This window comes from Canis lupus, chromosome 5, assembly GCF_048164855.1.
Source record: "Canis lupus baileyi chromosome 5, mCanLup2.hap1, whole genome shotgun sequence".
In the NCBI taxonomy this organism is placed as follows: Eukaryota; Metazoa; Chordata; class Mammalia; order Carnivora; family Canidae; genus Canis; species Canis lupus.
Window position 1 is genome coordinate 82,526,171 of NC_132842.1, and position 14,028 is coordinate 82,540,198.

At 47.6% G+C, this 14,028-nt stretch overlaps 1 long non-coding RNA gene across 1 annotated transcript in view; it reads right to left on the reverse strand.

Moving 5' to 3' along the window:
- Positions 1-13,123, reverse strand: part of LOC140634382 (uncharacterized) — a 25,363-nt gene extending 12,240 nt beyond the window's left edge. The window contains exons 1-2 of the long non-coding RNA XR_012031885.1: positions 12,919-13,123; positions 4,918-5,091 (exon numbers count right to left, since the gene is read on the reverse strand). This is a non-coding gene — a long non-coding RNA (uncharacterized lncRNA). The remainder of the gene's footprint in view (positions 1-4,917; positions 5,092-12,918) is intronic.
- Positions 13,124-14,028: the final 905 nt, after the last annotated feature.

Here is a 14,028-nt window from a genome sequence, read left to right on the forward strand (position 1 = left end):
GGATTCGATCCCAGGTCTCCAGGATCGTGCCCTGGGCCAAACGCAGGCGCTAAACCGCTGCGCCACCCAGGGATCCCTATATTATGTTTTAAACAATATTTTTATATACTAAAATATATTAAAATTAATACAAAATAAAATAAAATTAACCCTGTCCCCCCCTTTTTTTTAAGATTTTATTTATTTATTCATGAGAGACAAATAGAGAGACAGAGAGAGGCAGAGACACAGGCAGAGGGAGAAGCAGGCCCCATGAAGGGAGCCTGATGTGGGACTTGATCCCGGGACTCCAGGATCACACCCTGGGCCAAAGGCAGGTGCAAAACCAGTGAGCCACCCAGAGATCTCCAGTCCCCTTTAAAAAAAAAAAAAGATTTATTTATTTTGAGAGAGAGAACGAGTGTGCGAGGGGCAGAGGGAGAGAATCTCAAGCAGATTCTGTGCTGAGCGCAGAGCTGGATGCTGTGTTCAATCTCATGACTATGAGGTCATGACCGGAGCCAAAGCAAGAGTCAGATGCTTAACAACTGAGCCAACCAGGTGCCCCAACCCTGTCCCTTTTTGTTTTGAATATGACTACTAGAGGATTTTAAATTACATGTATGGCTCACATATTTCTATTGGATGCTGCTGCTCCCCAAAATTGCTTGTGTCATTGATTTAAGATTTATCCCTTTTGCAAATGCAATATTCTTCCATTCGAAATAATACATTTACCTTATCAGTAAATATTAATGAGGATGTGATAGAAAGTTGAACATGGATTTGGAGGAATAGAGGCTCTAGAAATTGTGTCTGGAAATGGAAAGTGGCATTTTTATAATTAAAGATGCAAAGACGGGCTGAGAAAAGGAAGGATTGGGCATCTCCCCACTCGTCAGCCTTTCAGAGTTCTTTTTTTTTTTTTAAGAAGATTTTATTTATTTAGTCATGAGAGACCCAGAGTGAGAGGCAGAGACATAGGCAAAGGGAGAAGCAGGCTCCCTGTAGGAAGCCCACTGTGGGACTTGATCCTAGGACCCTGGGATCAAGCCCTGAGCCTAAGGCAGACGCCCAACCAGTGAGCCACCCAGGTGTCCCATCCCTTCAGAGTTCTCAGGGTCCATGTGGCAGTCTTAAGGAACGAGCGCTCCATCAGTGGTCAGGAAGACTGGGTCTCGGCCTAGCTTGTAGCTTACAGTGTCACAGGCAGGTTATTTTGCTTCCACTTCCTTGTCTCCAATATGAGGATGAAGATGCCCCTGCATGCCTTGCAGAGCTGAGAATGTGTGTGAGTGCTCATGAGCTCTACAAGGCTGCAGCAACATCCAGCACATAAGGAGAATTTGCCCGGTTGGATTAGCCACCTCCCACTGACTAGCAAGCTGTACTCCTCCCTCCCCTCAGCTGCAATCCTGCTGCCCTAAAATCTGTGCACTCTGATTGTCAGTTACAGGTCAAGGACCCACCCTTTAGTGACAGCTGGCCCAAGCCTTCCAACTTAGGTTGTCCCAAGTCATGGAGGCTGATTTATTAAGCCATGCCTATCCTATAGCCAGCTCCAAGGAGTGCCTTGCTGGGTTAAACTCACATGTTTCATCCAGTTAAAAAAAAAAAAAAAAAGGCCACCAATCCTTGCAATGGTCATTCAGATACGCGATGCTTTTTCCTGGCTCCAGACTTTATCTCTGCTGTTTCCTCTGCCTCTATTGCTTTTTCTTGAGATCTGCACGTGGAAGTCTCTCCACATCAGGTAGATCTCAAGTAGCACTTCCTTAGGCCTTTTTTGTTGTTGTTGTCTATTTATTCATGAGAGACACAGAGAGAGAAGCAGAGACACAGGCAGAGGGAGAAGCAGACTGTATGCAGGGAGCCCGATGGGGGACTTGATCCCAGGACTCCAGAATCATGCCCCGAGCCAAAGGCAGAGGCCCAACCACCGGGCCACCCAGGTGCCCCTCCTTAGGCCTTTTTGACCATCAAGAACACCTTTCTCTTCCTTTCTCTTTCTTCCTTATACTTATTTCAACCTGCAACCTTTAAAAAAAATTTTTATTATTATATTTTAAGATTTTATTTATCAATTCATTCATGAGAGGCACAGGGAGAGGGGCAGAGACACAGACAAAGGGAGAAGCAGGCTCCCCACAGGGAGCTCAATGTGGGATCATGCCCTGAGCCAAAGGCAGACACTCAATTGCTGAGCCACCCAGGTGTCCCTTTATTATTATTATTTTTAAGTAAACTCTACCCCAATTCTGGTGGGGCTTGAACTCTCCACTCTGAGATCAGGCATTGCATGCTCTACTGAGTCTGCCAGGTGCTCCAAAATGGAAGTGGCTATCACGTGGGTAATGGATTGCAAAAGCGTTGATGGAGGAGCAAATGCAAGAATGAGTCCAGAAGCCTGCTCTCATCACGATGCTAATGGGCCATCGTTGGGTCAGGTTTCCACCTTATTCCAGTGGATGGCTGCCCCAAACAAAGAACCACCTACCCTGTTGCCACAGAACCAACAGGTTTCAGCTTGAAGAAGTCATGTGACTGACACCAAGAGGTATTTCAGAATTTCTTCGGGACTAAAATTCCTATTTGTTTGTATCTGCCTCAGAGATGTACTTGGTTTGTATGTGGTTGTTGGATTGGATTCCAGTCTTCGCTAATATTGTCCGCTGCCTCTTCCCACACTTGTCTTTTCTCCTCCCTTTCTCCCTTCCCAGCCCTATGCCTGTGAGTCAAGATTCACCTCCAGGAATGCATCCCTCCCCAGGCCCTACTGGTCTCTGAGCTCTCAGAGCCGTTTCTTCATTGTACTCATTTTAGCCTTTTTCTACACATACTCATGTGGTTCGTGCCTTATCTCCCTAATTAGGTTGTCTGATTCTAGAGGGTGGGAGCTTTTCCACGTACAACTTTATTTATTTATTTTTTAATTTTTATTTATTTATGATAGTCACAGAGAGAGAGAGATAGAGGCAGAGACATAGGCAGAGGGAGAAGCAGGCTCCATGCACCGGGAGCCTGATGTGGGATTCGATCCCGGGTCTCCAGGATCGCGCCCTGGGCCAAAGGCAGGCGCCAAACTGCTGCGCCACCCAGGGATCCCTCCACGTACAACTTTAGAGCTGGAAGGAATTGTAATGTTTATCCCTTAGTACATCCTCTCACTAACGCCTGTGTCACTTTATGACATCTCTGACAACTTCTGCTTTGGTCTCTTGAGGACCTCTGGTGCTGGGGCCCTCCTTACCTGAAGATGTCTGGCTCAGTGTAGGAATATAGGAAGGTGTTAAATACGGAGCACCTGGAGGGTTCTTCAGAAGAGCCTGCAACTCTTGATCTCAGGGTTGTGAGTTCAAGCCCCACATTGAGTGTGGAGCCCACTTAAAATAAATAAATATACTTTTAAAAAAGAGATGTTAAATACAGTGTTGTTGAATTCAAGCTACTTCTCCCTTAAGGCTGAGTCAGTCCTTGGCTGGGTGTGGGATGCAGAAGAGAGAGAACATTGAGGAATGAACAATGTTTTGGCTAAAAATGTTGGGGAATGTTTCCAACAATCTTATGTCCAGGCTATAATTCATGTGCTGTGATTCAGCTCTTGCCCAGTGTTATTTAGGGTAAGTGAATTACAAAACATCAACTCAAATACCTCTTTCTTTCTCCCTTAGGAGAGGCTCTAGTGTAATTGTTCCGGATGACTTTCAACAAGGGGCTGGATGAGCATCTTATCCACACAGCTAGCACTTGTCAGGAGCTGTACAGCTTACCAAGCCCTTTCCAAGACTTCAGCTCATTAGAAAAAAATTTTTTTAAGTTTTAAAAGTTTTATTCATTTAAGTTATCTCTACAACCAAAGTGGGACTCGAACTCACGACCCCCCAGATCAAGAGTCGCATAGCTCTTCTAATGAAGCCAGCCAGGTGCCCCTCAGTAGAACTTTTGGATTGGGGCAGCATTACCCTAACTTTATAAAGGAGGAAACTGAGATCTGAATTCAGTTCTGAGGATGGCAGAGCCGGTGCTCAAACCCTAGTCTTCAAGGTCTAAGAATCTAGTGCTTTGTTTTCACTAAGGTAGACAGTCATCTAAAAAACAAAACAAAAAAAAAAAACCACTGACACTTTATTTATTTTAAATATTTTATTTATTTATTCATGAGGGACACACAGAGAGGTAGAGACACAGGCAGAGGGAGAAGCAGGCTCCCTGTGGGGATCCTGATATAAGACTCGATCCCAGGGGGATCCCTGGGTGGCTCAGCGGTTTAGCGCCTGCCTTTGGCCCAGGGCGTGATCCTGGGGACCCGGGATCGAGTCCCACGTCGGGCTCCTTGCATGGAGCCTGCTTCTCCCTCTGCCTGTGTCACTGCCTCTCTCTGTCTCTCATGAATGAATAAATAAAATCTTAAAAAAAAAAAAAAAAAAGACTCGATCCCAGGACTCCAGGACCATGCCCTGGGCCAGTGGCAGGTGCTAAACCACTGAGCCACCCAGGTGTCCCCCCAGTGACACTTTAAATAGAGTGGGGATCCCTGGGTGGCTCAGTGGTTTAGCGCCTGCCTTTGGCCCAGGGCGTGATCCTGGAGTCCCGGGATCGAGTTCTGCGTCGGGCTCCCGGCATGGAGCCTGCTTCTCCCTCCTCCTGTGTCTCTGCCTCTCTCTCTCTCTCTATGTCTATCATAAATAAATTAATTAATTAAAAAAAATAAATAGAGTTCATTCTGTCTTACAAAGGCTGCATTTGGCCCTGGAGAAAGGATCAGGGTCAGCGACTAGGTATGGATGCAGATTCCTCCAATACCAGAAATCCCAGATAAATGGCAGGGGCCAGCCAAATACTTCTCTAGTCTTCCTGTCTCCAATCTCCCCCTCTGTCTACTTGAGAAGTAAGCAAATTCCTCAAATTCCCCCTGCCCCATTTCTGTGAAATGCTTACCTGTGTGCTAGGATTGGCCTATGTGTCCAACAGGGGCTGCTTTCCCAGGAGGGATGACTTCAGGGGCTCCTGGACACTGCTACTGGCTGCCTCCCCCATCGCACCCCACTCAACAGCTAGCTCAGCTGAAATGTCACTGCTAGAGCTTCTCTCCTTTTGCTTGAAGTGTGATCCCTGTTAAATTCAGAAACATGTTGGGAGTGGTGTCATTTTAACACCATTAGCAATCATGGATCTGGGTGAATGAGTTTCAGAGTCTTTCCTAAGAGTACTAGGTTGTTGTTTTTTTTTTTTTTTCCCCATGGAAAAATTAAAAAAATCACACGAGTCATAAATATTAATTGCAAAAAAGGAAGCCTACCAGTAAGATCAGGAAAGAGTCCCAGGGCAGACCCACAACCTGAATGGGTGGCAGAACCAACCTGCACAAAGACAGACTGGCGAGGGAATGGTACTGGGATCATCTGTAGCCCGTTTGGAAAGAAACACAATGGTGCTTATCTCACTACAGGAATACAAAAATCAATCCAGATATTAAGTACGAAAGCAAAACTTTTAAAACTTTCAGAAAAATATAGGATGATTGTTATGAGCTCAGGGTAAAAAGAAGGGTTTCTTTTTTTTTTTTTTTTAATTTATTTATGATAGTCACACAGAGAGAGAGAGAGAGAGGCAGAGACATAGGCAGAGGGAGAAGCAGGCTCCATGCACCGGGAGCCCGACGTGGGGTTCGATCCCGGGTCTCCAGGATCGCGCCCTGGGCCAAAGGCAGGCGCCAAACCGCTGCGCCACCCAGGGATCCCTCTTTTTTTTTTTTTTTTTTTTTAAGATTTTATTTATTTATGAGAGTGAGCACGAGCTGGGGGAGGGACAGAGGGAGAAAAAGACTCCTGCTGAGCGGGGAGCCCAATAAGGGGCTCCATCCCAGGATCCCGGGATCATGATCCGAGATGCAGGCAGATGCTTAGCCAACTGAGCCACCCAGGTGCCTCATAATGATAGGTTTCTAAAGATTAAACAAATAAACATACAACAAGACACAGACCATAAAGGAAAGAATACATTAGCTCCATTAAAACTAATCAAAGGCTATCTTAAAACAGAGCATCTCAACTCTGGCTGCATATAAGAATCAGCTGAGAAGCTTTTAAAAAATCCTAGTATCCCATCCTTTCTGGGAGTAGGCCCTAGATACAGCCTCACCTCAAACATTTGCAAGGTCTAGAACAAGAGTACCAGTGTGTGAGGGGGCGCCTGGGTGTTCCAGTTGGTTGAGCATCTGCCTTCAGCTCAGGTCGTGATCTCAGGGTCCTGGGATAGAGGCCCACATCGGGCTCTCTGCTCAGGGAGGGGCCTGCTTCTCCCTCTCCCTTGGCACTGCTCTCCTCACTTGTGATCACACTCTCACATGCTCTGTCTCAAATAAATAAATAAAATCTTAAAAACAACAACAACAATTTGGGTACCTGGAGCCAGGTGAAGGAATGAGACTATAGGCTTTGCAGGTGGGTGGGGGGCATATCCCTCTGGCTGTGTGGACTTGCTACTGAGCAGGGTCTTTTAAAGTAAAACCTAGGGCAGGGGTCCCTCCTACCTCGGTTTTAGGATGGAACTGCTTGAGCACCTGTACTCTTTTTTGTTAACTCTTTACTGGTTTTTATTTTTTTATTTTATTTATTTATTTTTTTCTTTACTGATTTTTAAATATACAGATACATGTATAGAAAAGTACAAAAATCATAGGTATACAGCTTGATGAATTTTCACAAATATATTGATTAAGGATATATGTATTTATCTGCCCCTCCCATCCCGGCTCTCACTCTTTCTCTCTGCACTCGCTCGCTCTCTCTTTCTAAAATAAATAAATAAATCTTTTTAAAAAATCAATTCAATGTAAAGAGGTTAACGTTTTAACTTTATTAAAAAACTGGTTACAAATAAAATGCATTCAACATACAATTTGGGTGCTATATAAGTCCAAAGCACGAGAAGGGACAGCTCCCTAAAATGTCCCTCTGGGATGGGACACAACAGTGTGCTGTGTACTCTTCAACCTTTTCTATAGGTAGAAGTATGATTATGGATTTTTGCTAAAATGAGATTGTTCTAGATAAACCCTTCTGAACCTTGTTTTTTTCACCTAGCAATGATCTCTTAAATAGATTTTCCCCTCATAATGCCATGCTTCAGAGAGAAGAGCAGTTGGAGATGGAGAACACCTTCCCCTTTCCTCCCCACACACTCATTTCTGAAAATCCAGCCCACGTATCACCTCTGTGAATCCATAGGATGCCAGGGTCAGGGAGACCCCAGAGATTTGCCAGTCTGTCCCTCCCCCCATGTTACCAATAGGGAAACTGAGCCTTGGGAAAGAGTTGCATTTGGCCCAAGGTTACTTGGCAGATAGCAGCTGAGCGAGGACCGGAGCCCTGGAGCAGGGCTCTGCACTTCCTTCATACAAGCTGCTTCTCTGGGAACCATCATGCACTATTTCTTATCATGAAATCCCATTGTATATGCGTATGCACCTGCTGTCACATCCACGAGGATATCCTGTGTCTACTCATTGAACCAAAAGGTATGGAGCACCTACCATGTGCCAGAAAGCAGTGACATGGACGGAGGAGGCTCCCATCTTGTGGCACTTAAATTCTAAAGGGGACAGTCGGCCAATAAAGATACAAGGCGATTTCTGGCAGAGATAAATGTGGAGGAGAAAACAAAATAGGTGTGTGGTGTAAGAGAGAACGAGCAGACAGGATTGGGCACCAACCATTGCACACTGTGGCTCGCAGTCCCGGGTCGGAGTGAGAGAAGACACCCACCAGCCAACCCTAAATTTGTGTCTGCTTACCACACAGCCTGTGATCTGCTGTGCACGAATATTTTTATAATTCCCATCACCGTCCAACTAGCATAATCGCATCGTGACTGGTGTGTGTCTTAAAAGGGTCAATTTGTTTAATGTAAACATTTAAAATGTACTGTAATTTTGGTAAAGCCACGTTAGCATTTCTTCATTTGGTAACGTATTGGGAGCACCCCTCACCCTTACCCCTGAATGGAAGCATTCCAGAGTCCTCTTAGTCTCTACGGGACCCTAACTTAGAGGTACTTGTGCTTTCTGGACTTGTAATTGTACATTGTCAACTCCCTGCAGGCAGGAGGAAGTCTTAATGTTCTGCCCACAGCTGCATTAATATTTGTTGGGGGAGATCATTATCAAAGAGAAGGTCACCACTGTGCCCTGTAGCCTGTGTGGGATAAAGAGGCAGGTACATCACCCAACAGACACAGCTAGACTGGGGACTTCTTTCCCCAGAATGCTCAGAGAACATACCCAGCTGTCTCCCTGCAGGGGTTTTGTTTACTCTGTCCTGAGTGTACAGTCAGGACAGAGTGGGAGCCCACGAAGTCGGGGCCATGGAGAGAGACCCCAGCTTCCCAGAGACAAGCCTATAAGTTGGGAGGTGACAGGCTGATCGCGGGGACAAGCCCCTGGTATTGGCAGGGTTTCTCACTTGTCCCTAAGGAGACAGTATAGAGTCGGAGGCATTTGGTTTCTGAAGCAGATTACCTATTTTCCACCGCTAGTCCCTGGTGTCAGACACTGTTTCCACTGTGGGTGTGGGAGAAGAAAATACGAAATAGGCTTGGCCAGGTGCAGTGGCACCTGGCCCGTGGGCCAGAGGGGGCCTGTGGCTGGCTGCTCTGTTACAAGACAGCTAGCCCACACATCGCCCTCTTATTTGTTTTCTATTTTCAGTTTCTACGAATACATGTTTGTCTGAATCTGTCCAGGTTGCTGTAACAAAATACCATAGACCGGATCGCTTATAAGCAACAGAAATTTATTTTCTATGGTTCTGGACACTGGGTAGTCTAAGATCAAGGCACAAGCAGATTTGGTGTCTGCTGAGGACCTGCTTCCTAGTTCATAGACAAGGATTTTTTTTGCTATATCCTCACATGGAAGAAGGGGTGAGGAATCTCTCTGGGGCCTCTTCTTAAACGGGCACTCATCCCATCATGAGGTCTCTGCCTTTGTGATCCGATCACCTCTAAAATGCCCCATGTCCACACGCCATCACGTTGGGGTTGGGATTTCAACACATACATTTGGTGGGGGTGGAGGGGGGTCATGAACATTCAGTCCATTGCAATGTTCATTGTGAAAAATCAAAACAATATATATTTTAAAGTAGGAAAATTATAATCTCTAATTTTTTGCTATGATAAATAATGCTGGAATAAATGTCCTTATATATCTGTCCATCTGTATATACATAATAGGAGTCTGGATGATGTTTTTTTAAATTTTTTGTTTGTTTTGTTTTAGAGAGAGGACCAGTGCAGGGGCATGTGGGGAAGGCAGAGGGAGAGGGAGAGGAAGAGCAAGAGAATCCCAAGAAGGCTCCAAGTTCAGCAGAGCCCAAAGTGGGGCTCAATTCCATGACCTTGAGATCATGACCTGAGCAGAAACCAAAAGACATATGCTTAATCAAATGAGGCCCCCAGGTGCCCCAAGATTCTTTTTTATTTTTATGCAATCTCTATACCCAACATCGGCCTTGAACCCACAACTCCAAGATTAAGAGTCCCATGCTCCATGGGCTGAGCCAGCCAGGTGCCCCCTGGATGATGATTCTTTTAAAAACACTTACTTTTGGGGATCCCTGGGTGGCGCAGCGGTTTGGCGCCTGCCTTTGGCCCAGGGCACGATCCTGGAGACCCGGGATCGAATCCCACGTCGGGCTCCTGGTGCATGGAGCCTGCTTCTCCCTCTGCCTGTGTCTCTGCCTCTCTCTCTCTATCTGTGACTATCATAAATAAATAAAAAAATTAAAAAAAAAAAAAAACACTTACTTTTGGGTGATGAACATTAAGGAGGGCATGTGATGTCATGAGCACTGAGTATTACAGAAGACTGATGAATCACTGATCTCTACCTCTGAAACCAGTAATATGTAATATGTTCCTTAATTAAATTTATTTATTTTTAAAAGATTTTATTTATTCATGAGAGTCACAGAGAGAGAAGCAGAGACACAGGCAGAGGGAGAAGCAGACTCTTCCACTTCAGACTCACTGGTTCAACATTTGCATATTAACAAGATCTCCAGGATTTTGTAGGCACATTTTAGTTTGAGAAACATTGAGAAGTGGAAGATTGGGGCACCTGGATGGCTCAGTCAGTAAAGTGTCTGCCTTTGATTCAGGTCATGATCTCAGGGTCCTGGGATCGAGCCCTGCACGGGGCTCCCTGCTCAGTGGGGAGTCTGCTTTTCCCTCTCCCTGCTGCTCCCCTTGCTTGTACTCTCTCTCTCTGTCAAATGAATGAATAAAAATCTTTTTTAAAAAATTAAGTGGAAGATTAAGAGGCAGATAGAGTTAGCTCTCTGCTCACCTCTCAGAGATTGGAGAGGGTGTGACCTAAAACATTCTTCTGGGTTGAGTCTGGTCTTGTTCTCTAAACTATCAATTTTAGGATACTCATCCTTTTAGGGAGAGAACTCACTAGACCAGATCATTTCCCTCATGTGTTTTTCTTTTCTTTTTTTTTAAGATTTTATTTATTTATTCATGAGAGACACAGAGAGAGAGAGAGGCAGAGACACAGGCAGAGGGGGAAAGCAGGCTTCATTCAGGGAGCCTGATTTGGGAATATGATCCTGGGACTCCAGGATCATGCCCTGGGCCGAAGGCGGGTGCTAAACCACTGAGCACCCCAGGGATCCTCCTCTCTGGTGTGTTTTTCGAACCAGGTGTGGAAACCTAGGCTGCCTTAGGATCTTGAGCTGTCAGGGCTGGGAAAGGCCAGAGATGTCTTCAATCCAGCTCAGCTGCTGCCCTGCCCACCCTTGCCCCTCCCCCACATCACCGGTGAGGCCCTGAGAAGGGTGATAATTTGCTTAGTTTCCTGCCCACATACTGGTGGCCTCGGTTCTGACTCCCAGCCCATCATTCCCTGTTTCAAAGTTTGGTCCACTACCTTTTTTCTATAGATTCAGCTCATCTTTTCAGAAAAAATTATTATTTTTTATTTTTTATTTATTAATGATAGTCACACAGAGAGAGAGAGAGAGGCAGAGACACAGGCAGAGGGAGAAGCAGGCTCCATGCACCGGGAGCCCGACGTGGGATTCGATCCCGGGTCTCCAGGATCGCGCCCTGGGCCAAAGGCAGGCACTAAACCGCTGCGCCACCCAGGGATCCCCAGAAAAAATTATTTTTAAAATATTGGTTTATTATAAACGAAGTATGTGCCTACTGGAAAGAATTCAAATGACATAAAAATTTCCCCAACAACTCTGTTCTAAGGTATCTATCCAAGAGAAAGGAAAACAGGTCACACGAAATACCTGTACGTGAATGTCCGCAGCAGCACTATTTGTAATAGCCAAAAATGGAAATAACCCAAGCGCCCACCAGCTGATGAATGAAGAAACAGAATGTTGTATTCATACAATGGAATATTCGACAATACAAAAGGACAAAGCACTGATATATGCTACCACATGTGTGTGCCTTGAACACATGCTGAGTGTAAGAGGCCAGTCCTAAAAAACCACGTATGATTCCACTTATAGAAATGACCAGATTAAGGCAAACCCAATGAAACAGAAAGTAGATTAGTGGTTGCCAGGGGCTGGTGGGTGGGGGAAATGGGAAGTGACTACTCGGGGGTGTGGGGTTTCCTTTTGAGGGGGGGTGTTGGGTTTCCTTTTGGGGTGATTAAGGATGTTCTGAAATTAGACACTGGTCATATCTGTACAACTCTGTGAATACACCAAAAACTACTTGTGAAAAAAATCCTTTAAAAGGGTGAATTTTTTTGGGGGGGAGAATAAAAGGGTGAATTTTATGGTTGGTCAGTAAAGCTATTCTTGGGCAGCCCCCGTGGCTCAGCAGTTTAGTGCTGCCTTCAGCCCAGGGCCTGATCCTGGAGACTTGGGATCGAGTTCCATGTCGGGCTCCCTGCATGGAGCCTGCTTCTCCCTCTCCCTGTGTCTCTGTCTCTGTGTCTCTGTCTTTCTTTCTCATGAATGAATAAATAAAATCTTAAAAAAAATGGGGATCCCTGGGTGGCTCAGTGGTTTAGCACCTGCCTTTGGCCCAGGGTGTGATCCTGGAGTCCTGGGATCGAGTCCCACGTCAGGCTCCCTGTAGGGGAGCTTCTCCCTCTGCCTGTGTCTCTGCCCCTCTCTGTCTCTCATGAATAAATAAATAAAATATTAAAATAGAAAGCTATTCTTAAAAAAAAAAAACGGTAGGAGGAAGAAGGTAAAATAATCTTTAAGTCACCCTGCCCCAAGTTGCTAACTCATTCCTGCCATAAATACTTAGCCTGCGGGCTGAGGACTCAACATGAAGCAAACCTCGTCCTAAGAGCAATGTCACCCCCGTATCCGGAGCCCCAGGGCCAGCGCCCACCGGCTGCAGAGTTTCCACCACTGATGCCAGAACCCGTCCCCACTCGCTCTCTGCCACCCCAGCGCCCGCCAGCCACTGCCCCCCCGGTGACAGCCACCTCCACCCCCCACCTCCCTGGGCAGCTGCACATGGCACGAGAAGGACCCGCCGCCTTGCCAGCAGGCTCGCCCTACATTCACGACACGAGGCCCCAGTGGCGCTTCGTGCTGCCGGGTGCCACCGTCATTCACTCCACAGGAGTGTCGCGCGGCCTCTGTAACACGGGGACAGCGATATTTCTGCCTCTCTGGTGTTGGCTCCCTGAGCACCAGGCAGCGGGCTCCGGTTGGGGGCGGCCCTCGCTTAAGGTCTCTGGTCTGCAGTCCGAGGGTCCCCGGGGACCTGGCCTCTGGGCAGCCACCGGGTCTTGGCGGCCACTGATCATCCTCCCGAGGGGGGAGGGAAGAGGCTCAGGGCAGGGAGCTGGGCCGTAGGAGAGGGAAGGTCACAACTTCCTGCAGCCAACGACGTCCCACGTGGTGCGTCAAGCCTGAGTCAGACCACGGAGCCCAAATGGAAACTTACCAGGGCCTCAGAGCGGGCGTGTGCGAGTCGGGGTGCAGGCCGCGACACCCCATCCTGGACAGAGGAGGCCGGCTGCCCCAGGAATCCGGGCTGTGCCTCCCTCCAGGGAGCTGGATCGAAGCCCAGGGGAAGGAGGAAGTGTGAACACGGCTCCCCAGTGACTCACTTCGCCCATCTGGGGCAAGTCAACTCTCAGCCCTGCCGGAAGCCCGCTCGCCTCCCACCCAGGGGATCATCGCCCCGGGTCAGCGCATTCGAAACACTCCCCCCGGTCCACCTGCACCCTGCTGTCCTCCACCTGGGTGTGGGTGTGTTCAGATGCTTGCAGGTGCCTGCCCGGGCCTAGAAGTAGGTCTTAGCAGAGACAACAGAGGGCATGGGAGCAGTGGGAAAAGCCCTGTTCTGGAAGTCAGGACACCTGGGGCTCTGCCCTGGGCCTGGCAGATCTCACAGCCTCTCCGGGCTCCCGTCTCCACTTCTTTGAGAATGAGAATGGGAAGCTGGACTCCATGTCCTACCGGCCCCATGGGCTCTGGAATCTGCCAGGGTTTGGGGTTCCTCTGTCCTCAAGGGAAAAAACCCACCTTCTCCCCCAGTGCGAGAGGCCCTTGCTGATTTGGTCCTGCCTCTAGGGACCTCCTCCTCCCTCCTCTCATAACCCCAGCAACATTCAGCTGTGCCTGGCTAAGAGAGCAAGCACCCGGAATGCCCTCAGCACAGCACCTTCGTTGGCTGACACCAACTCATCCCTTGGGCCCCCCCCCTCGGACGCTACTCTTTCTTCGGCCTTCCTCTCTAGGCCCTCCAGCCGCGGCATCCTCCAGCAGGGGCTGTCCTCTTCTCTCTCTTCCCCATTAAATTGACCTCCCTGTGAGGGTAAGGACCCACATAGAGAGGACTCAAAGAATATTTTATGAATGAATGAATGAACTAATGAATGAAGTGGAAGCTCCAGGCAAGTGGAGCTATGGTTTGCTTCCTCCACACGGGGCCTATGTGAGGCTACCCCAGAGCTCTTCCCTGCCAAGGAGGGGGTGCTGATTGGAGGGGGTGCAGATTTTCAAGGGAGGTTCCAGCTGGCTTCTGGCCATGCCACAGCCCCAGGCTGTC